Here is a 23,477-nt window from a genome sequence, read left to right on the forward strand (position 1 = left end):
GCAGGCATACGGAGGAGCCGGGAAGGGTCCCTGCCCCAAAGGGCTTACAGTCTGGATACAGAGAGGCCTGCACTGTTCAACCACCCCAAAGAGGCACCTGGCAAGCAGAGAAAAGCAACAACAAAGAAGAGATGGCGTCCAGCTCCAACCCCAACATGGAGACTCTCTAGCCATCGATCCTGAACAAGAAAGTCACAAATGGAGGCAATCGTATTAAGGAGATTCATATATTGCTTTTTCAAAGTTAACCAAGAGCATCTAGAAGTGAAACAGCAGAAAGCAGCCAAAAGTTCTTATCGCACCAAAGAGCAGTGCTGGGACTCACTCTGAAGGCTCACCCTGTGGCTTGTGGCATTCCCACCTATTCCAAATCACTTCAGGGCCCTGCAGTGAGGAGGTGGAGCCCCTCTGCACACGCTCAGAGACACACACAAACTCTCCATTAGTTGCATCACACACCCCTGGCTTCGAGATGCTCGGTATGGCATATGGGCTCACAGGACTGCCTCCGAGGCATGGCTGATTTATGGGGAGATATGTGTTTGGGGGGGTACCCAACATATGTTGAGGCTGGTGGCGGCTGGTATTGAAGGGGAGATGCAGAATCCTGACAGGAGACAACACTGGGAGGGCTACATTGGCCGCCTCCAGCTTCCTCTTGCCTGTGGTCGCCCAGGGCAGAATCACAGGAAGTAAAGGAGTAGCAAGTGTTGCACACAGGAATATCTTGGGCAGCATGTAAGCATTTTGACACGCCATTCTCATGGAAGCAGAACATGTTGATTGCAGGCAGGGCAGCCAAAAGCTTTACATTGGCCATCTGCAGCTTCAGTCTCTGCTGAATTTTTTTCGGGGTGGGGGGGGGATTTCTCATCCATAGCTGCAAGCATGGCTTTTGTCAGGGCCACCCTACACACTGTGACCCCCTCCCCCCCATTCCAGTTTTGCATCCAGAATGGAAGGAAGCAGGCAGGCTCCACGAAGTGGTCAAAGAAAACAGAATTCCACAAGAATGTGGCTCACAAAAGGTTTTATTAAACATAACCCCATCTCACAACGTCCTAATTCTATATCTATGTATAAGAATTTATTTGGCAGTTTTTTTATTTTTCTCAGGATAAAGTACCGTGTGTGGCACAAGGTCCTCCCCACTTTCTGCCCCCAATAAAACTACATCAAATACACATGGCTTTAAAAAAAAAACACCAATAAATAAATTAGTGAATACATTCAAGTATCTGGGCAAAGACCTTCTGCCAAGCAATCTGGTTTTAGTTTGCTGGCAGCTAAGGGGCACCTCTGCTCCTCCAATCTGAACCTTTGCAGATTCAAGCTGGTTTGTTAAGAGGCTGGGTCGGTGAGGGTGTGGAGGAGGGGGCAAATCCTTCTATTGGCTGTACCCTTACCCAGAGGCACACACCCATGGGATTGTAGGAAGGCAGCAGTTCACAAGGAGGCCGGGTGCCACCAAGAGGGGAGTCGGGAGAGGCTGGCACTGTTAAGGGCCAAGTGCTCTGCAAACTGTTGCCCAATGCAACACCTCCTCATTTGGCAAAAAACAGGTCCCTCTGCCATGGGAACCTCTGTATTTGACATGTATTTTGGGGGCGTTCTTTGGGGCGCTCTTTGGGGCATTCTGGAGGAGAGGAGAGCCTTTGCTTACTGGTGGAACATTGATCAGCACATTGATGCTTGGGGGGCAGGGGAGTGAACCGACCCCTGTTTCTGAATTGGAGGTGAGCTTCTCTGGCACAGAACACGTTTTTTGGCTATTTTAAAATGTGTGTTGTGTGTGTGTGTGTTATACATACTGGCAGTTGTTGAGCAGCAGTTCTCAAGCTTTCTGGTCTCCAGAGCCCTTTATACTCCCTAAATGGAGTCTGGCACATGCACGGAATCTTAGGGAGCACCAGCTCATGTGCGGAGTGGTGCAGCACCGAGCAGGCATCAGCCACTTCTGGTGTGCCCTTGGAGGGGTCTTGGGGAAGCTCCAGGGCTCTTAGGAGTACCCTTTGAGAAACACTGCTGTAGGGGTTGGTGGAAGCTGCTTAGCTGCTGACTGGCTGACCTCTCCCCCTCCCCTTCATCACAACAAGAGCCTCTTCCCTGTTGTGGCGCTCAGCTTCAACCCTCACTTTGCACGGTCCAGAGGCCACAACACCCTGCCTGTTTGTCAGGAGAACCAAGCAAGTGGGAAGCAGGGCAGAATGGAAGCCCACCTGGCTGCTGCCATGGTCCATGGCAAGAGTGGCAGGCGGAGAGGGCCATCCCTCAGGAGGCAGAGCCGTCCTCCCAACTGGCTAAACCCAGGAGGGCAAGGCCACAGAAGCCTGCTTGTGGTGCTCACTTGCCCCACTACCAAGGCCTGAGCCAGTTGCATAGATAGTTACAAGCACCTGCTGGGGATGTCTGGAATCTGGGAAGCTCCGGGGTGTTGGAGTGTTCCCATCCGGGCCAGGGGTTCTGTTCTTTCCACAGCTCTGAAGCATGCTAGAGTCCCCCTGCTGCCCTAGACTTGGGGGGAGGGAGGGAGGCACCTTTCATTGCCCCCTTCCAAATTCTCCCTCAACAAGTCCTAACATGACAGGGTGCTCAAAAAGGTCACTGTCAAGCTGAAGGAATGCAAAGGAGGGCTCCACAGGCCCAGGGAGCAAGGAGGATACACCCAAAACACCAGGAAAGGTACAATGGATGCTGACTATAACCTATTTTGAATTAACGCTCCCTGGTCTGGCCCTTAAATAGGAGTTGAGAAAACCTTTCAGGGCCTCAGGACTGCAGTGAAAGCTTCAAAATGGCCAACATTGCCTCCGGTTAGCCCAATCCTCCCTGAGATGGTTCTCTTCTTCCCCATCAGTCCAGCACAGCCAACTGAGGTTGGTTGGTTGGCAACCTTCAGTCTCGAAAGACTACGGTATAAGCCTACAGCGCCCGGTATTCCCAGGTGGTCTCCCATCCAAGTACTCACCAGGCCTGACCCTGCTTAGCTTCCGAGATCAGACGAGATCAGGCATGTGCAGGGTAACAGTTGCTAACTGAGGGCGTCTATGCATTTGTGCATGATTCACAGATTACCAACATTTATGCAGAATGCAAAATCTGAGATCTTGGCACCAGACTTGGATTTAAAGGGGTCGAGGCACAGGCTGGCCTGTGGCAAGAAGCATTGGGTTCACATGCTGCATCTAAGCTCACACATGGTTTTTGGATACAGGCCTTTGTTGCCTGTGTGGGTCCCTTTTCCTTGTCCTCTGGCACATGAACTGGCTTACTGGGCAGTCGTTCAGAGGCCCCTGGGCAGAGGCTGTCCTCTTTCTCCCCAGTATCCGGGAGATTCCACTCTTAGCAATCATGGCCCAAAGACCTCCAGAATAGTCCCAATCTCTTTAAGCCCTTGGTGGACAGCACCACAAACCTCTTGTCCTCATCTCTCCTTGAAGATCGTGCACCAGAGTGTCCACATCACACACCTCCACCAGGCCTGACTTGTGGTCATGCAGCCACCTCAGAGATGACAGGATGGCAGGTACACGCCCCTCCCTTCCCTCCCATTTCCTCCAAGGTGGTGCCGCAACTGGGAGCATCTGAGAGAAGCAGGGCTCAGTTCCACCATGGGTTGGTCTCTGAACTTCAACCCTTTCCCAAACCTCCGCACCAGCTTCCTAACTGGAGCTGGTGCCTTCCTGCCGGTCCGGCTGTTCTTCCTCCCCTTGCTCCTCCGCCTCTTCCTCCTCCTCCTGGGCCAGGTCCACCCTCTGCTCGTCCATGCGCTTGGCCTGGACACGCTGGATGAGGCTGAAGAAGTCTTCGTCAGGCACGGTGGGGCCACGGGGGACAGCGTTGGGTGGGGCGCACCGCTGGTCGTCAATGCGGGAGGACTGCAGGGAGAAGAGAGAAAAGCAAAGCGGGGAGTGGAGGGCAATAAACATAGCGTGGAGGCCCAGCAGGATTCCTGTATCCAGCCTGGCTCCTAAAAAGGAGAAGCATCTCGGTAGAGTTCCACTTGCGCCAAGAATGTGTGGCAAAGCAGCTGGGGCTGGCTCCAGGGAAGCCCAATTCAAATGGTGACTTCACTCCAGCAAGCTGCTCAACCTCAGAATTGCTGACCTTGCAGAGCTGCTTTGAGGTTGGAGCGGTGTTTCCCAAACTCTGGGTTGTGACCTGGTGTGCAGCGGGTCGCGACCCAATGCTCAAGGCTTTGTCAGCAAAGGTTTTCTGGGAGCCCCTGGAGACGAGTTCTGGGTTGCATCAGGCCTGGTGCGCACTCTGTGGGCCCCAAAACACCTCCTGGGAGTGACTGGGAGCAATTTCCGGTTTAATTCCAACTTGCACCTGTGGCCTCCCGTCGCGTTCTGGACCTTCCTAGGCTAGTGGAGTGAGTTGCAGGCCTGCCACAACCTGGAAGCAGCCTCTGGGAACTCCCATAAAGGGTTTGCGGACAAAGCGTTGAGTATTGGGTCACGACCCACTGCAGAGGTGGGCTGCAGTGCTCAAAAGTTTGGGAACCACTGGGGCTAGCATTGCTCTGAGCTCCTTGGAGGAAGGGTGCAATGTAACATCAACACTGTAATCAATGTGATTTTGTGGCACCCTTCCTCCCAGGGCACAGCTTACCCTCACAGCAGCCTGTAAGGTTGGCAGTCTAAGTCCCCCACAGTGAGTTGCAGCACAGAGCAGGTCTCCCAAATCCTAGCAAAAAAGAAACAGATACTTCTGAATGTTTATACCCTGCTTTTTCAACTGAGAGGCTTGCAGAGTTGTTTGCATACCAAGATAAAGTAAGGAAAGAAAATGCACCTCCCTGTCCCAAAAAAGCTCACAAGGGAGGCAAACAGCCACTGAACCAGATGCCATGCTGGCAGGTCCTAGGAGAGGGGGTAAAGGGGGTTTGACCCGGGTCCAGGGTCAAAAGGGGGGCCCAGGAGCCCAAGGAGGGGGTCCAGAAATTTCCTGGGGATCTGACATTTTCCTATCTACTCAGACCTGTTGCCTGTACAGGATGCTGGGGACACTACTGATGCCACATGGGTGGTTAGACCTGGGCTCCTAAGACTTTTCCAGCTGTGTCTACCCTCCCCTCCCCCTGCTTTGCCCCTCCCTGCCCCTATTCTGCTCACCTGTTACCACCCTCCCTGCTCTGTTTCACCCCCTCCTTTGCAAAGGGGCCCAAAAGAAACTTTGTACCCCCTGATAAAATTCCTCTCAGAGGCCCTGCATGCTGGGACAAAGAGAGAGAGTTTCTGCTGACTCAAAAAGAACGGATACTTAAAAGGAGCAGGAATTACCTTCTTCCAAGAAAGAAAGAAGTCCCTTTCCCAGCCCCCACTTCTTTCCATGTATCCTGGACCTGGGAGGAAAAGGGGGGGGGACTTCTTAACGTAAAGAGAGCCTGTCTGGCATGCGGGTTTTAAAAAATGTGGGAGAGACGCCATCAGAGTGGCTGGCAGTTGCCTCCAGATGGATTGCACCCAGCAATACAATTCATCAGCTTTTATAACTCATTGTCCCAATATATTGTCAGAAGTGGCAGCTGGCCCAGGCAGCTCTGAGAAAGGGGGATATGTGACCCAAGAGGACAGGCTGTCAGCCACAGGAATCGGTTGTGGAATCCTAATAATCACACAGCCTTACTTAGGAGTGGAGGTGAGGCACGGTGACCCCAGATTGTAACCCACTTGTAAAGGCCACTGGAGCAACACATAAGCAGAGTGAAAAAAAGGCTGCCTGGTGTTTAGAAAGAATCATTCTGCAAGTCTGAAGCACAGAGAATAGTAAAAGCTGCTTGATTTTATGAAAGGCAATAAGCTGACTGAGGCTGGAACTTTGGGGCCTCAAAGGAATTTAGTTTAGACACTTTGGAATTTAGTTTAGATAACAGCATCAGGCAATGGCTAGAGATGTAAGCCTTGGCAGAAGTTAAACACACCTGTGTCCCCCAGAAAAACTCTGTAACTATACTTTCATGCTGTCAGAGCAAAAGCATACATATGGAGACCAAGTAACCTTTGATACCAAACCAAAGTATGTACCCAAAGTAAACGGTCACAATAGTTATATAGAATTAAGACATAGAAGTCTGATTTTAGTTAAAGGAAGTTTAAAGGTCTTTGCTTCGCAGAGGTTTGCAGAGGGCCCCACAGTGTTTTACTAAAACCAGGAGAAGAAATGCAGAAGAGATAAGATAGGTGGCTCAAGCAAGGCCTTCCTAATAGGATGAGTCTGGGCAGGAGGTCTGGTCTAGAGGGTAGAGCCTCCATTAGCCCGAAGATAAACATCAGAAGGTCGCCAGTTTGAGGACAACTGAACGGCTGAGAATGGTGAAATCTTGAAGCAGCTGACAAGCCAAGCTGAGTGATTCCACCTGCTCTTGGTGTGAGCAAGAAGCGCCTTGGCTGCCCTCCACGTGAGAGATGGAGCTGCTTGTCAGCCTGCCCGGGAAACTGGAGGCCAGAAGTGAGACCAAACCAGGAAGATCCATCTGAAATGTGGTTGGTTCTTGAAAAAAAGAATCTCTATAATTGTAAAAATTCCCTTGAAGGATTTAGAAACGCCTGCCTATGTAAACCGCCTTGATTACTCAGAGGAGTAATCCGATGACCAGAAAGGCGGTATATAAATACCGAGTTATTATTATTATAAGTCTGAAGGGGAGGTATGCCAAGGAATGGGTCTGAAGTTCTGCCAAAAATGAGGTCTTCACACCAGTGTTGAAGTGTTTTTCTCTTCTCTTTTAATGAGGTTAGTGAGAGGACTTGTCAATTAATTTCTAACTGGAATGATAAATGTGAGTAAGGGTCAGCACTGGGTCAATACTGGATAAAAAGATATGATAGCAACCCCTGCTGGTTCGTGAAAACTTTGTAATTCAATATGTTTAATTGTTTAATTTTACCTTTTATGGGAACTGTAACCTGAAACAGGTGTCTCTAAAGTTATCTATAGTCTATTAAGAGTTAGCCCCATCTATGATGTCAAACTTCAGCCAATGGGAAGTTCAGATTTTCAAACAAAGGACCCAGAATGGTATAAAGGGTCCAGTTAACACTGGGAAATTGCTCTCATGCTTTGAGACATTAGTCCCCGTTGCTTGCTTTGAGATGTCCATTGCTTGCAACGAAATAAAGCCTGCCAACGATCACCCTTGAGTACTGAGTCTTGCTTTCCTGAACACTGCAACGGAGGGAGCCAGGGACACACAGACCAAGAAATAATAATAATAATAATATACAGTATTTATATACCGCCTTTCTTGGTCTTTATTCAAGACTTTATTCAAGGCGGTTTACACAGGCAGGCTTATTAAATCCACGCAGGGATTTTTACAAATTGAAAGAAGGTTCTCTCTTTCAAGAACCACCACATTCAAGGTGTTACACTCCGATCTGGTTTAACATTCTGGCCTCCATCCTCCCACGCTCCGAGCAGATGGAACAGCTCAGCTGCAGCTTGCCAGCTGCTTCAAGGTCGCACGGTGCCGGTGGCCTCGAACTGGCGACCTTGTGGATGTTAATCTTCAGGCAAATGGAGGCTCTACACTCTAGACCAGACCTCCTGCCCAGGGGGCTTGCTCACACTTGCACTTGCTCACTTCCAAATATCCTGAGGAATTCTCCAAGACCAGAGGCTGGAGTCCAACATACTGGGGTGGCCAGTCTGCCTCCTGTCTTCCTTAAAAGTGTCTCTTGCTAGGGCCTCAGGTTGCTTATTGCTAGGAACAAAGAAAATGTGCTGCTCTTCTGAGTGCTCCAACCAGAGTGGGACACAGCACTCCTGTGGCCTCTGACAGACACAAGCAGCAGGGGTAAGGACCCAACAATAAACTTTCACTGGATGCTCTGCACCCTGTTGGGACAAGGAGGGAAGCCAGGGACAACCCAACTAAGGGTGCAAATCTCACCCATTACGTCAGTGCTTTCCAGCACTGACATAAGGGCAATGCAGCTCTGAGGTAAGGGAACAAACGTTCCCTTACTTTGAGGAGTCCTCCATGAGTGACACCCAACTGCAGGATGCAGCACGCGTTCCATTGGCACCGCTATGCCAGTGCTGGAAAGCACTGACATAAGGGGTTAGGATTGCACCCTAAGAGCCCTGCTGGATGAGGCCATAAGGGTCCAGCATCTAGTCCAGCTTCTTGCATCTCACAGTGGCCCACAAGATGCCTCAAGAAGCCCACAAGACAACAAGAGTCCTGAATCCTGTTGCCACTCCCTCGCACCTGGCATTGAGAGACAGCCCGCTTCTAGAAACAGGAGACTGTATATGCCCATCATGGCTTGTCACCTGTGATGGACTCTTGTTCCGTCAATCTGTCCAATCCCCTTTGAATACGTGCTATCACCACATCCTGTGGCAAGAAGTTCCATAGATTAATGGCATGCTGAGTAAAGAAATCTTTTCACCTACCTGGCACTTCATAAGCATGTTAAAGAACTCGTCGCCTGGCTCCTGGGAGTCACCCTCCATGCGCAGGTGGCCCAGGTTATTGTGCGTGATGCGCAGGCCGGGAAGGCTTCCCATGCTGGCACGCTGGTCATCAAGCCGTCGGCTCTGGGAGCTGGCGATGAGGTCAAAGAGTGCCTCGGTCTGCGGGGAGGCCATGGAAGAGGACTGAGCTGGGAGACAGGCAGACCAAGAATGTTATGACCCAAGCAGCCCTGAAGTGAATCCACGACTACCCACAACTGCATGAGTTAGGAAGTCAGAACGTAAGAACAGCCCCGCTGGATCAGGACACAGGCCCATCTAGTCCGGCTTCCAGTGGCCCACCAAATGCCCCAGGGAGCACACCAGATAACAAGAGACCTGCATCCTGGTGCCCTCCCCTGCATCTGACATAGCCCATTTCTAAAATCAGGAGGTCGCACATACACATCATGGCTTGTAACCCGTAATGGATTTTTCCTCCAGAAACTTGTCCAATCCCCTTAAGTCCACACACAACTGCCACTGGACTTGGTTGGGGAGGTAAAGTGGGTAGGCTGGACTTGGCCAGGAAGCCAAGACACTATCCAGAAACAGAGGACGTGGAAGGCAGTGCAAGGGCACCCAAATCCAGGCTGCCTATGACGGGAATGCACAATGCAGGCCTGGCAAAGTTTTCCTGCCAAGAGGAGCTGCTGGTTGGTTCAGCATGAGGGGCCTTTGGGGAGAGGACTGCAGAGCAGGGATGGATTTATTATTTATTATTCACATTTTAATCCCTCCGTTCCTCCAAGGAGCTCAGGGCAATGTACATGGTTCCTTCCATTCTCACAACAGAACCTACAAGGTAGGCCAGGCTGAGAGAGTGGCCAGTCCAAGGTTACCCAAGGAAGCTTCTTGGCTGAGCGGGGATTTGAACCTGGATTTTTTGGGTCTAAGCCCAATTCCCCAACCACTGCTCCATCCTGGCTCTCCAAATACTTGCAGCCCCAAATACTACCACAGCAGCTGAAAAGTCCTGAGCACTTACGGAGCCCTCCTGGACCAACCTCAGGAGTTGGACCCCCAAGAACAGCATGGCATAGAGGTGAAGGGAGATAGCCAGCAAGCCAACCTGTCTGGTCTGCCCACAGCAGCAGAGCCTCTCTGAACACGGAGGTTCAACGGAGCCTCAGACAGGCCTCTGTCCTGCCATGAATTGGTCTTGTCCTTGCTCATCCAGTGACCACCCCCAGACCCAGCAGTGCTGCCAAAAAGCAAGGGGACAGCCTCTTGCAAATATACCAGCAAGGGCACCTGGGGTGGTCATTAACATCATTATCAACAGTATTTACATGCCAATTTTGACCAAACACAAAGCCATTTCCACAACAAAACGCATCAATCAGTTGTTCCCTGTCTCCGAAGGGCTCCCCATCTTTAAAAAAAAGGTGCAGAAGAGACTCCAGCAGCAGCCGCTGGGAGAGATGCCACGCTGGGGTGAAGCAGATGAGAACATGGTCCAGACCAGAGTGGGCAAGGCGGGCAGTGGACAGGAGCCAGAAGAGACCATGTCAAGGAGCCCACCAGGGAGAAGTGTCTCAGACCACCGACCCAGCGAGGTAACCATGCCTCACCCTCCCCTCCGGAGAGGCCCCCGACGGCCGTCCTAGTGCAGCGAGAGCCAGAGTGTTGTGGAAACGTCCACACCTGATGGCACATTTGTTGTTTCTTTGTCTGGGTCAGGCCGCAGCTGTAGCAAGTGCCCCCTGCCGAGGGAGAGGCCATCACTCAGCCTTCAAGGCCTGGCTCCGCTGGATCTGGTGGGCCAATTCAAGGATGCTCCCCTGGCTCTGAAGAGAAGCAAGGCTGCCTTGCTATTTTTAGGAGGATCGCCTTTTCGGAGGCCGCCTGCCTGCCTGCCTTGTCAAAACACAGCCTGACCTTTTCAGCGTTCCTCCTCGGTGCCCACTCCGCAGTTCCGCTGCTCCCTTGGCGGTTCTCCTGTCCCTCGCCTGTCCGGGTAGTTCTCTCGCCAGCTCAGTTTAGCTCCCAGCCAAGGTTTTGATTTATGGGAGGCTGGGGTGAGAAAAACCCACTAAATTCTCTCTGAGCAGGCAGGCGCTCCCTCCTACCTTCGCTCAAAGCTCTGGGGGTCTCACTGGCCTTCACGGCATCCTTGACAAGGAACACCACGGACTAATTATGCTTTGAATTTCAGCACTGAACCCACAACATGACAGCAGCAGGCTGATGGGGCCACAGATGCCCATGTTCCTGGCTGGGCTGTCAGTGCCCCCCAGGAAGCTCCGGAAGGGTGGGGAAGCAGCGCCCCTTTGTGCTACAGGGTTTTCAACAATATTCATTGTTATGAAAGTGATCCCCCCCTCAGCTAATAAAAGCAAGAAAGGGCAGTAGAAACAGAGGAACTTAAAGGGGGAGGGGAGAACCACCACAAAAGAGGAGGAGGACAAAAAGAAGACCCCTCCCCATGCATGAACACAACTCCCAGCAGCTGAGAACAACCACATCTAAGGAACTCTTAGATTCACTCTTTGTGTCACTGCCACACAGGAAGGCATTCTGCCCGGCAGGGGTTTGGGGCTCCTCCGCACTTGGAAGGCACAGTGGCCCTGGGAGGGGAGACTGCTGGGAGATTCCGTATCACAGAGCCTGGCAGCCTCCCCTGGTCAACTACCAGGCAGACTGCAAACCCTGAGCGGATCTGAAAACCTGAAACCACAGTTCTGCGCAGTACTGCTGGAGCTACCAGAGAGAGCCCCCTCCCTCCCTCCCTCTGCTCTGACGTGGTGGCACACAGAGAGCAGCACTCTGTGGCCCCAGCCCAGAAAAAGGCCAAGAGCAGCTCCACGGGGCTTACACAGTCTTTCCTCCAGGGCAGGCACTGAGGTGGCGTCGGCGGCCGCGTCCCCCGGCTCCTTCTGGCCCTCCTCCAGGGTGCAGCGCTGGTCGTCCATTCGGTTGCTCTGGAACTTGCTCAGGAGGTCAAAGAAACACTCCTCCTGGGAAGGGGCCCGCTGGATCTTCTGCAAATGACAAAGGGACAGTTGCACGCTGCACTTTATGCGCTATTGTCGGGGTCTGCAGGGGCCTGTAGGTCACGCGCGGCCACCAAGCAACTGCTGCCTCCTCCTTGACAAAACAGGACCAAGCAACGCCTTGTTCTGAGCATGCCTTTCCTGTGTTTGGCGGAGCTGCTCCTGGGGCCAGTCTGACTAATGACTTAAATAATTACCCCTGATAACAGTGCCTTTATATAGGTATTTGACACAGAGAGGGAGGTCACACAAGCCCTTGGTGGTTAGCACCACACCAATCAAGGACACTTGCTTGGCTCACTTTAATTGCTGTGTTCCGCTTGCAGGTCTTTTGCATAACCTTCAAGCCTGTCTTTTAACTGAAGCTCTTTGGAAAAAAATTAAAATTGGCCTTTTAAACTAGCTTGGGGAGCACTTCTGAAAAAACAGCTGAGACAGGCACAGGAGAGGCACCCAGGCTCTGGGTGTTGCTGTCAGCTGGCTGAGGGCTGGAAGCCTCCCTCCACTGATGTCCAGATGACCAGATGTCCAGATGACCAGAGCAGCCACCACCTGCTTGCTGAGCCAGTTACAGGAAGCAGCACCTTCCTCACCTGCTTGCTGAGCCAGTTACAGCCAGCCAGTTGAACAGCTGCAGCCAGCCAGTTCTTTGCTTCGTTGGCAACCTTCAGTCTCGGAAGACTCTGGTATCGCGCTCTGGATGGTGGTTCTGCCACAGCGTCTAGTGTGGCTGAAAAGGCCGATTCGGGAGTGACAATCCCTTCCACACGGGGAGCAAGTGCAGTCTGTCCCTGGTCTGTCTCCCTGGCTATGGGCCTTCCTTCTTTGCCTCTTAGCCTCAGACTGTTGGCCAAGTGTCTCTTCAAACTGGGAAAGGCCATGCTGCACAGCCTGCCTCCAAGCGGGCCGCTCAGAGGCCAGGGTTTCCCACCTGTTGAGGTCCACTCCTAAGGCCTTCAGATCCCTCTTGCAGATGTCCTTGTATCGAGTTCTTTGCTTGGGAGGCCTGTATCTCTACCAACTTCACTCCCCAGGAGGAGGAGGCGGCAGCCAGATGAACAGGGGTTGTCAGACTACTGCAGGTGATGCTGGAAGCAGCCGGACCTGCTAACAGCCCTGCCAGGAAGGACGAGGGGCCCCTTCAGGGCAAGAGCTGGTAAACTCCACCACCACCACCACCACCACCCCCTGCTGCTTCCCTCTTCTGACCGGGACACAGGCAGAGACTGTGGTCTATAAAAGCCACACAGCTGCACACCCGCCACCAAATTACAGCCCTTGGGAGGAAAAACAGTTCCAGAGAGAGGCCCAAATGAGCACCTTTCGCCAGGCGGGGATTATTTTTATCCAGGCCCTGTGTGCAGGAGATTCTCCAGCAGAAGTCTCCCTGCTGGAACGAGGCGGTGGTGGGTCTGAGTCAGAGATGGGTGGGAGGCATCACCCACTGAATGCCCTCCCCATCCTGCACACACTCACAAGTATAGATGCCTCTTTGCCGTTGATGGGTGAAACCACCCAGAAGCCGATAACCACATTCTAGGGGGGGGAAAGCGACCGTGTTCGGCACTGGACAAAAAAATCTGCAAGCAGCAGGAGTTTCTTCAAGACTGACAGCTGGCTGGCCAAGCGGGAAGAGCCCTGCTGGGCTCCTGGTACAGGATTTCCCACCAACAAGTAAAGCTTCACCTGTTGGATTTGCACCTCCCTCCCGTCCTGCAGGCTGGGACAGGAAAAAGGGCGCAACCAAAGCAAAGCAAAACCCATGGGGCGGGGGGAAATTTGTGACCATTCAATTCCAGTCAGCCATATAAATTGCTCCAGTCCCATAAATGGTTGTGGAAGCCACTTGGAAAGAGGAGCGCATCCTGTCACCTCCCCACCCTCATTTCAAAAGCACACACCCCAGGAAGCAGGTACACACTTTCAGGGTAACTAAAGGATCTAGACACCCATTGCTGTCAACGGAACAGGGAGGATGACAGAGAGGAATTTTATTATGGGGTACAAAGCTTTTTGGGGGCCCCTTCCCACTTTAGTCATTTAGTCATTTCTTTAGTTCCCTTCCCCCTTTAGTTCATTCCCCCTTTAGTCATTTCTCCTCAGTCTGATCTGCCCATCTCCTTTGACTTCCCACCCCCCTTTTTGACCCCAGGCCCAGGTGCAATGAACCACCACCCCCTCCGAGGCCCTGAACATAATGAGACGTTGCTGAAATTCTGCTGAGGATCTAGAAAAAGACCACAAAAAATAGCCTTCCTGTGATTGCCTGCAAGCTAACCATCAGGAGATCCAGGGGCAGGCTTTTAGCCTAACTGAGAATCTCTCTCTCCCCCCCAGCATCCTTTTTGGACACCATCAGCCCTTCACCCAAGGAAGCAGCCTCTCAGTTCAGGGCTTGCGCTGCAGAACTCACTGTCAGCACAAAAAGACAGTGTTTGGAAAGCAAGGGAAAATATTTCATCTCTCTCAGAAAAGCCAACAGAGGCGCATGCACACACCCCCCCCCCCCCACACACACACACACTCATTTGGCTTCTATTTAGGGCAGCCTCGAAATTAGCAACCTGGGCAGGCAGCGTAATCCAGGCTGAGCAGCCTGGAAAAACTAAAGCAAAAAAAAGAATTGGCGGACTGTGCCCATTTCCAGATCCCACAGAAGCATGCCCAACGGTGAGCTCAAGCAGAAAGGGCACCCAACAGCCCTGCCTGATCTCTCAGGGTTGGGTTGACCCAACCCAAGGGTTGGGAGACCCAACCCTGATCTCTCCACTCTACCCCACAACTGGGCCATCATGAACTTGGCTAATATTTACTTATTTATTGGAAGAATTTATATCCTGCCTTTCTCCCACAACTCAAGGGCACTCAAGGTGACTTACAGAATAAAAACCAATACAAATTAAACTCAAAACAATACTTACACATGAAAATGATGACGGGGTCAATCCTATCCCATTTTCCTGTGCCAGTGCTGCTGTGCCAATGGGGTATGCACTCCTTCCTGTATTGGGGAGGCAGTCACAGAGGCCTCTTCAAGGTATGGGAACATTTGTTCCCTTACCTCTGGGCTGCACTGCAGCTGCACCTGTGCTGGAAAGCTGGATTGGACTGGACCCATAAACACCAAAACCGAACAGACCTCAGGATCACATAAAATACTAAAAATTGCATCTCATTAAAAGTGCCAGCCCGAGATGTCAATCAGAAGCCTTCCTAAATGAAAAAGGTCTTGAGGACACATCGAAAGGTCTCCAGAGATGGGGTCATTCTTAATTCCAGGGGGAGGGAATTCCACAAACGAGGAGTCACCCCCAAGAAGTCCCTATTTTTAGGGGATGGATAGGATGATGATGATGATGATGATTTTCACTCCTTCTGGAGCAGATGCTCAAGTCACAACAACATTTGAAGAAGCCAGGAAAGCACATCAGGCAAGAGGCATCACCACATCCTCACACAGGAGCCCACCAAGAACTCTCCCAAAGATTTTGCAGTCAAGAGCCAGTCCACACATGGTGGTGCAACTCAGGCCAATAGGAGAGGGGCAGGTCACATTTCTGGATGCTCCCCGTGTAAACCGGTTACTTTCATGCACAAAGCAGCATCTTCTGGTAGCAAGGCTGGGGGGGTAGTAGCCCTGACTGGGGGGGATAGTAGCTGGGGGGTAGTAGCTCCATCAATTTGATCAATCCCCCTTTTCAAGGTATGTTGGCCAGGTGCCACCACCACATCCTGTAGGAGCTTCACAGATTAACTTCATGTTGGGTAAATAAATCTTTTCTTTTCTTATGTTACTACAGTGAGTAAAGACAGTTTTCTGATTTCATTAGACCTTTTCAGACTACTCTCCTCCCTGAGTAAATGCAAGTGTGCAAGTGGGGTTGATGCCCACTGGTTGGTTGGCAACCTTCAGTCTCGAAAGACTATGGTATAAGCCTACAGCACCCGGTATTCCCAGGCGGTCTCCCATCCAAGTACTAACCAGGCCTGACCCTGCTTAGCTTCCAAGATCATGGTATAAGCCTACAGCACCCAGTATTCCCAGGTGGTCTCCCATCCAAGTACTAACCAGGCCTGACCCTGCTTAGCTTCCGAGATCATGGTATAAGCCTACAGCACCCAGTATTCCCAGGCGGTCTCCCATCCAAGTACTAACCAGGCCTGACCCTGCTTAGCTTCCGAGATCATGGTATAAGCCTACAGCACCCAGTATTCCCAGGCGGTCTCCCATCCAAGTCCTAACCAGGCCTGACCCTGCTTAGCTTCCGAGATCATGGTATAAGCCTACAGCACCCAGTATTCCCAGGCGGTCTCCCATCCAAGTCCTAACCAGGCCTGACCCTGCTTAGCTTCCGAGATCATGGTATAAGCCTACAGCACCCAGTATTCCCAGGCGGTCTCCCATCCAAGTCCTAACCAGGCCTGACCCTGCTTAGCTTCCGAGATCATGGTATAAGCCTACAGCACCCAGTATTCCCAGGCGGTCTCCCATCCAAGTCCTAACCAGGCCTGACCCTGCTTAGCTTCCGAGATCATGGTATAAGCCTACAGCACCCAGTATTCCCAGGCGGTCTCCCATCCAAGTCCTAACCAGGCCTGACCCTGCTTAGCTTCCGAGATCATGGTATAAGCCTACAGCACCCAGTATTCCCAGGCGGTCTCCCATCCAAGTCCTAACCAGGCCTGACCCTGCTTAGCTTCCGAGATCATGGTATAAGCCTACAGCACCCAGTATTCCCAGGCGGTCTCCCATCCAAGTCCTAACCAGGCCTGACCCTGCTTAGCTTCCGAGATCATGGTATAAGCCTACAGCACCCAGTATTCCCAGGCGGTCTCCCATCCAAGTACTAACCAGGCCTGACCCTGCTTAGCTTCTGAGATCAGACGAGATCGGGCATGTACAGGGTAACAGTTGATGCCCACTAGCATCAAGTTAATGCAAGTGGAGTTGTGCCCACTAGCCAGACCTCAAGGTGCCAATGTGGGGATGGAGGAGGGGGCATTAGGATCAATCAGTGAGTACACTGGGTGGTGGCACTGGGGCACAAATTCCTATTCCCGGGTGCATTAACTGAATGTGGGGGTATCTGAAGAGGTCTATTGCTTTAATGAATAAAATATCCTACGATTTAACTGGCCATTCAGAAGGCAGCCCCTTGATAAATGAAGAGCTCCAATGCAAGACACTTCCCCAAATATTATGATTAGTTTTACATCATTCATCGAACTAGAGACCTTTTGGCAACATGTGTTTGTCACAGATTCTCTGCTTAAGGGTGTGCGCTCAGGGCCCAGCACCACAGAAAACAGACTTTTAAGATACAGACTGAAAGGACTGGGAACTGCGTTGGGTGCTTGGAGGGTGCTCCCTCCCACAGCAGGTTTTATATTTCACTAGACACCCAATCAGCTTCAACTGTATGCTTTGTGACAAAGCAAAATCAGGTGGAGTGCGGGGCGTTTTGAGGGTGTTCAGGGAAGACCACAGAAGACTGATCTTCTATGTTGTGATGGAATATGTACAGGAAACAGCACAGGTGTCTGTCTTTTACTTCTTGAGGGGTCACAGGTATGGAGCCATCAGAGCTCTTGCCTAGTCTTGGACCTCACCAGTTGGTGATGGTGCTGTGAGAGAGCTTTTGCACCCAGCCCATCTTCAGACTCTTCAGAACACAACCCTCCGGGTTCCCCAAGATAGTCAGTAAAGTAGTCTCAGAGGCACTGAAAACTGAGTGAAGTGCAACCTTCAAGTAAACGTCAGCGTGACTGCAAGTGTGTGATCTGTCATTAGACCCAGAGAGGGTCCAGACCCAGACACCCTCCCCCCCCCCACAGCCACTTTGCCAGCATGCCTGCCAATTGCACCATGCAATTCAGGCCAAAGTGGGCCACCTCGAGGAAGGGTCCGTTTCAATCAGGGCACATGGTCAATGTATTTGTATTGGCAACCTTCAGTCTCGAAAGACTATGGTATCGCGCTCTGAAAGGTGGTTCTGGCACAGCGTCTAGTGTGGCTGAAAAGGCCAATCCGGGAGTGACAATCCCTTCCACACCGGGAGCAAGTGCAGTCTGTCCCTGGTCTGTCTCCCTGGCTATGGGCCTTCCTTCTTTGCCTCTTAGCCTCAGACTGTTGGCAAAGTGTCTCTTCAAACTGGGAAAGGCCATGCTGCACAGCCTGCCTCCAAGCGGGCCGCTCAGAGGCCAGGGTTTCCCACTTGTTGAGGTCCATCCCTAAGGCCTTCAGATCCCTCTTGCAGATGTCCTTGTATCGCAGCTGTGGTCTACCTGTAGGGCGCTTTCCTTGCACGAGTTCTCCATAGAGGAGATCCTTTGGGATCCGGCCATCATCCATTCTCACAACATGACCGAGCCAACGCAGGCGTCTCTGTTTCAGCAGTGAATACATGCTAGGGATTCCAGCACGTTCCAGGACTGTGTTGTTTGGAACTTTGTCCTGCCAGGTGATGCCGAGGATGCGTCGGAGGCAGCGCATGTGGAAAGCGCTCAGTTTCCTCTCCTGTTGTGAGCGAAGAGTCCATGACTCGCTGCAGTACAGAAGTGTACTCGGGACGCAAGCTCTGTAGACCTGGATCTTGGTATGTTCCGTCAGCTTCTTGTTGGCCCAGACTCTCTTTGTGAGTCTGGAAAACGTGGTAGCTGCTTTACCGATGCGCTTGTTTAGCTCGGTAGCGAGAGAATGAGAGAATGGTCATTGAATGAGAGAATGGTCAATGTAGGCCTTTCAGAAACACCACTGTGTGTTTTGGCATCCCAGCACACCAGACTCACCCAAACCCTCGGGATGGCCAAAACCTTCTTGGCCAGGAAGCACAGCCCTGGCACCCAATTGGCCCCTGAGAGATGACAAGTCCTACAAGCTTCTCTCTTCATTTTTCCTATTAAAAGATTACCTCCTGAGATGAACTCACCTCATGCGCTCAGAGTGGAGCAGCTGCAAGTCAGACCTGTCTCCAGATTACACCTCACATCTATGGGGTCATGACTAAGAAGACCCTGTTCTGCAGGGCCCTGTTCCTGTTAAAGCATTTGAGATGGGGGCTCTTCCTGCAGAAGACCCTCCATTCTCCACAGAAGGCTCTCCACTGTGCTGCAGGCATTTGCTCCAACCACCTCCATTGCCAGGGTTTCCTGAATTCCACTGGAACTTGTCAATCACTATCCCTTTCTGGGGATCCCTTGCCACAATTTTAGGAAGACTGGCTAGGCACATCACTCTTCATGGTTCAGCTCCCTCGCCAGGCTCTCCAGAAGTTAAACTCCTGGATGGGGGGTGGTTAGGCCTCTGGTTTTGGGTGTACATCTATGGAAAGCCAGTACATGCATAAACATTAAGGGGCTCTGGACGTCAAGGGCTGGGTAACTTTCCAGCTTCCTAGAATCTCACACACACACACACACACACACACACACACACAGAGAGAGAGAGAGAGAGAGAGAGAGAGAGAGAGAGAGTCCAACATTCCACCCATGCCCCAAACAAACACTGGCTGAGACTTGAACCTGGCTCAACCTATGAGCCAGAGAGGACACATGAAAAAGATTCAAGCCACTGAGGCAGGCAGAGGGTTCAGGAATGATGTCTGATCATCCTTGGAGCTCCTGGTAGCTCCAGAGAGACCTCCTGCCTGCTGCCTCAGAGCAGAACATCAGAAGAGCACCGCTGGATCAGACCAGAGGCCCATCTAGTTCCTGTACATCACAGTGGCCCACCAGCGCTCAGGGAGCACACAAGGCCACAAGCTAGCTGCATCCTGTTGCCACTCCCTTGCACAGTAGGTAGCCTACTTCTAGAACCAGTAGATGGAACATACCCATCACAGCTTGCAACACGCGATGGACTTTTCCTCCATCAATCTGTCTAAGCCTCTTTGAAAGGCATCTGGGCCGGATGCTGTCACCACATCCTGCGGCAAGGAGTTCCACGGATTAATCACATGCTGCAGAAGGCTCCTCACATTCTTACAATCCGCAGGGGAGGCTCATTCCAAATTGGGACAAGAAATAATGCTATTTTTTTTCCCCTTAGCATCTCAGTAACCTCAAGACCGAAACAGCTTCTTGAATTTTGAAACAGATCGCAAAGCACGGAACCAGAACTCTTCAACCAGTTTTGATAAACCACAGATAGTTAAACAGCTTTCCTGCAGATACACAGATTCTCTCCTCCAGAGATATCACCTGCTGGTTATAAATACCCTTCCTGGTAGCAAGTTTTTCCCCCACATTGCCTTCCCCTGCCTCCACAATGCTCGGCAGTTTGCTCCTGCCATATGGTGTGCAATAAAACCCAGCAAGACAGCAGGACACAAGCTCTGGCTCTGGTCGCTTTGGCCCCCATCAAAAAAGAATCCAGCCAGCCCCCAAACTGCAAGTGTGGGCCACAACTCAGGGCGGGCCCCTACTCCGCACTGCAGAAGGTCCAGCACCAACCCTTCCAGGCAGGGCCAAGAAAGATCTTCCCCTACCCCAACCGGAAACCCTGGCAAAGCTACTTTCAATCTGTGCAGGAATGGAGGGATTGGTTCAGGGTCAGGCTGTTCCATGTTCCCGCAAGCCCAAGGATGCGCATAGTCCCAAAATCTGGGCTGGTTCCATCCGTGTTTGTCTAAAAGGTCCTGAGATTGCACTGCTGGAGCAAAGTCTCCCACTCCTGACTGTGGAGACCCTGTCAGATTGCCAGAACCAACTGGGCCAGGTTCAAAATCCAGGCAGCTTCCACACCTCCAATCTGGGCCTCCAAGTCTACCTACTGAATTCACGGTCACTTTTTTATGGCCCCCCTGAGCCACAAGCAGAGCCCTGTTCAGAAGCAGCCTGGATCTCAGGGGCTGGGGCCAACTTCACATACACACACACACACAGCAGTGACAGAGAATGGCCACTGGAACACACTGATTGCAGCTGGACAGAGGCGGGAGGGAGGCTGCCCCTGCTGTGCATGCAGAAGGTCTCGAGTTCAAATCCTAGCACGCTCTCCAGAAAAAAATCCTGCCCCAAACCCTGGAGAGCCAGCAGAGCCAAGCTGGAAAATCCGATTCTATGTAAAGCAGAGCCACATGTTCTGAGAGCCATTCTATGTTCTGCAGAGCCACAAAAATACACCAACTCTCCCAACAGCTTCTGGGTAAGTCAATGGTCACTCATCTTCAAGTGCCCCTCCCACATCATACCTGGCCGGCCATTGTCACAGGGATAATTCTGGGTCGGCCGGCCGGCCTGCTGGCAAGTCTTCTGCCAGTCTGCAAGTGTCACTTCCCGCCTGGTCCAGCTGAGACTCTTACACCCATCTGGCTGCTCTTGGGAAAGCACTGAAGGTGACAGCCCAAAGCATTTGCAGCCCCCTTGGCTGGCTGGTTGTAGGACAAGATGGTCCAAACGGATGTGGCCAGACCACTGGGCTCCATTTGCCTTCCAGGGGCTGACACTGGGGAAAGGGTTCTGCCGATGATCCAAAGCCTCTGTGCATGGCAGGAGTGTCTGGGGTGGGGGGGCCGCTTCTGCTCTTCACACCACAGCCTATTTACATGAAGCTGGTAGTTTAGCCCTGACACCACACAAATGGTAACCCTTTGCTCTATAGGAGTTTAAATGGATACTATTAAACTTATGAACTGTACTACTTTTCCAGTGGCTCCGTGAGCCACTTTGGGTGCCCTTTGGGGAGAAAAGCAGGGTACAGAACAAGTCCAGAAATAATGAATCAGCAAATCAATAAATATTGGAGTGAGGACAGCAGAACCAGGTCTCCAGAGACTCAGACCCTGCCTGCAGGGCTCTGTGATGCTAGAGGCTTGGCTCCCTCAAGAGGGTTTTCTATCTGGCCTTGGATTTTCTGCCCCCCCCCCCCCGCAAGTCCTGGGCTCCCAACCCTGAACTCTGCTCAGCACCAGCACTCAACAAGCCCCAGGGACACCAAGAGGGCTCTCCCCCATCTTCGGCCCTCCACCAGCCTCAGTGAGGAATTGATTCCGGGAGCCACAGGTGGCCCTTGGTGGGCAGGTGGGGGGGCACCCAGGAGAACTTTCCTGCCTTGTTTGTTATGGAAAAAAGCACCAGACCAGAGACAGAAAGCAGGTGCCTGAAAGAAGGGGGAGTCCAGCCTGGGTTGCCAGCTTCCAAGGAGAGGCTCCAGGTCTGGGCTACATTCAGAACTGGGAGCAGGTGCTTCCTTCCAAGCTGGACTTTTCCCCCTCCCAAATCCGGCCTGACAACTTTGCAAGTCTTGTCGCCCTTTTTCAAAGGGGAGGCAACACCACACAAACCGAGCCTCGCACAGAAGTCTTTGCACTGACACAGACAAGAACAATCCCCCATCACCAAGATACACATGTGAGCCACATCAAACCCCCCCCCCCGAAGAACCTCAGACTGCCTGACCCCTCACCAGGATAGCCAAGAGCCCAAAAGTTCAGACTGAAAGGATGCAGGGGGGTGTCTTTCAAACTTGGCTGTAGACCTCCCAGCCAATTGCCTCTTCCCCATCTGCCCCCCTCCGTTCCAGAGGCTTCTTACTTACAGACCCCAACGCTTCTTTTGGGCTCCAACCAGGGCATCCCTCGGAGGGGCAGCAGCCCAAACTCCCCAGCAAAGGAAGAGAGCTGGAAGCTGAGTCCGGATGCTCCTTAGTCACAGCTTCTCCGCGGCTGCCGCTCTCCCCCCTCCTGCCCGCCTAGCTTTGTTGGCTGCTGCCAGAGCAGAGATTTATGCGTGGTGCTCAGCCATGTGCAAGCGGAGAAGAGCAAGTGCGCCAGTGATGCGCTCCAGGCTGAGGCTCAGCTTAAAGCAACAGCCTCAGACGCCTCCCTACCTCTAAACGCAAACAGAGGAGATGTGCACTGTGCATATGCACCAGCCAGCAGCCCACTCCCCACCTTGCTTGGGGACACTCCAGAGTTTGGGCAAGATTTTGCTTCCCCCCCACCTCTTGCCTTATCACAGAGAGAGAGAGAGAGAGAGAGCGCACAAATATTGGCTCTCATCCACATTTGTCAGGAGTGCCCTGCCTCAGCCTTGGCAAGCAACAGAGACCAAAAAACAGCTCTCCGCAACGAAGCTCCACAGCTCAAGGGTTGGCAAGCAACTCATCAAGGCCAAAGTAAAGAGTTCCTTCACTAAAAACCACAGAATCATAGCAAAGTTGGAGTTGGTTCATTGGAGGTCATCTAGTCCAACCCCCCATTCAGTGCATGTGGCTGCTACAGTACCCCTGACAGGTGGCCATCCGGCCTCTGCTCCAACACCTCCAACTTGGGAGAACCTGCAACTGCACAAGGTGGGCTGGGCCAGCACTGGGTAATTCTTAACCCAAGGAAATTCTTCCTTCTGCCGAACCTATATCTACTTCCTTACAGTTTCAAACCCATTAAGTATCTACTGTGCTCAGAAGCCACAGAGAACAAGCCCTCCCCCTCATCTTGAAGCGTGTGGTCGGTCTGTGGAACTCCTTGCCACAGGATGTGGTGACGGCATCTGGCCTGGATGCCTTTAAAAGGGGATTGGACAAGTTTTCTGGAGGAAAAATCCATTACAGGTTGTGCATGTACAACCTCCTGATTTTAGAAATGGGCTGTGTCAGAATGCCAGCTGCAAGGGAGGGCACCAGGATGCAGGTCTCTTGTTATCTGGTATGCTCCCTGGGGCATTTGGTGGGCCACTGTGAGATACAGGAAGCTGGACTAGATGGGCCTATGGCCTGATCCATTGGGGCCGTTCTTATGAAGATGGACGTCATATCTTTCCTTCTGTTGTCCAGGACCCACAGAACTTGGTACCCAAACCCTGCAACATCCTTGTTGCCCACTTCTGAATCTGCTCTAGCTTATCAACGACCTTCTTAAACCGGGTGCAGTTGGGGCGCAGGTGGCCACAACTGGGCACAGTGTTGTAAGAGAGGCCCAATTTGTTCAGAAGAGAGTGGAAGCCTCACTCCTGAGGTGTAAGATGCCAGGTAGGGGAGGCTGTGGGAGGGGGTGGATCTGGTAGCGATGGTGGAAT

At 52.1% G+C, this 23,477-nt stretch overlaps 2 pseudogenes; both read right to left on the bottom strand.

Moving 5' to 3' along the window:
- Positions 1–2,919: 2,919 nt before the first annotated feature.
- On the bottom strand, positions 2,920–3,036 carry LOC136635677 (5S ribosomal RNA; annotated as a pseudogene).
- A 13,229-nt stretch (positions 3,037–16,265) lies between these two features.
- Positions 16,266–16,382, bottom strand: LOC136635712 (5S ribosomal RNA; annotated as a pseudogene).
- Between the last annotated feature and the right edge of the window lie 7,095 nt (positions 16,383–23,477).

This window comes from Tiliqua scincoides, chromosome 16 (genome assembly GCF_035046505.1).
Source record: "Tiliqua scincoides isolate rTilSci1 chromosome 16, rTilSci1.hap2, whole genome shotgun sequence".
NCBI lineage: Eukaryota > Metazoa > Chordata > Lepidosauria > Squamata > Scincidae > Tiliqua > Tiliqua scincoides.